Here is a 1,545-nt window from a genome sequence, read left to right on the forward strand (position 1 = left end):
ATGTAAAGAAGCTGTCAATATAAATCCCAAAGCCGATGAAAACTAACGGCGCCAAGAGAAGTATGAATTGCTACTGCCAAGTGCATAATAAGTCTGTTCCCGTACCTATTCAGTAAAAGCATATATTAATATCATGGTGTGTAAACATAACTATAGCGATTGGCCGAAAGCGAATACTTGATTACGTGCATTTGTTATGAGAAGCCCAAAATACGCGACGGAATACCGTGACTGCTAGCACCGTATCGGTAAATTAAAATCTATCCTAATCCTACGTTCTCCAAAGAGAAAGAGAGATGTCGAACATAGTGTGAACGTAGAATAATTCCTTGAGTCTACTACTAAGGTCAAGAAGAAATCTTTGTTTTGAGTTTTTAATGATGCACTTTTCGCACAGAAAAATGGTCAGGCACAAATAAACTATTTAGAAACTATGTGGCATACCATACGTATACGCTTATTTCAAGAGTATAAACATTTATTAACTCTCAATTTATATCAGTAATGCAACTGCAAACTTTAAAAAATTCTGAATCCTCTTGATATTAATGGAAAACTACACGATGTCATCTGGCAGACAACGTTGGTATGGCGTATCTCAGAGCGATAGATAAATACTATTAGAGATGGCAAAATACTTTATCGATATTTTATTTATCCAGAGTAAAATTGACTCGTAAGTGACTCTACAACAATCGCCAACTGTGATAGGGACGCGTATCAAAAAATCCAAGATGTACATGAAAGTATTATGCCATCACTATTGTTATAAGATCCAAGAGCAATCAGCCGAATATAGCAGAATTGCAACTTACAAAACAAAAAAATTCCGTTTTAAGCTATTATGTTCAATGTGTTTTTATTCGTATAAATTTTATATTTGGGATAATTTATACATTTTTATTCAAAATAATAAACATCTAAACAATCGTATTTTACTTGACCACAATGATTCTTTTACAACTATCTTAAAATGCACTTTTCCTAATAGTTTGAAGTGGATCTTATTGGCATCGTTCTACATTTATCTTAAAAGGCACCCAATAATTACACTCATGCGATGTTTTTTTTATAGTAACTTGGCGTGGTACAACTTCTCAATAGTGACGGCGCTTTTCCGACGAGTTTTGGATATCGTATACGACTGTTTTCGACGCGGTGGGGATTCTCAGAAGCGCCGTCAAATTCAAAAAATCATCTGGCAGACAAAGTTTTCATGGCGTATCTCAGAGCGATGGCTAAATACTATTAGAGATGGCAAAATACTTCACCGATATTTTATTTACTCAGAGTGAAATTTTTACGTAGAAGAATATATGGGAAAGACGTGGATGAAATGGAACTTTGAAATATATAAATATATAAAGTATGACATGACCAGAGAATAAAGCCGCCGAGTCGCGCCGCCGATTTTAGCCTCCGCCGACCAGTTTGTGCCTGTCCAAGCCGCCGCTGAATATGTTGACTCATCTCGACTCAAAATTATCCGCCAAATAATCAAAAAATTAAACAAAGAAATTTATTAATAATTGTCGTATTTTTTGT

Source organism: Haematobia irritans, chromosome 3 (genome assembly GCF_050003625.1).
Source record: "Haematobia irritans isolate KBUSLIRL chromosome 3, ASM5000362v1, whole genome shotgun sequence".
Taxonomy (NCBI): Eukaryota; Metazoa; Arthropoda; class Insecta; order Diptera; family Muscidae; genus Haematobia; species Haematobia irritans.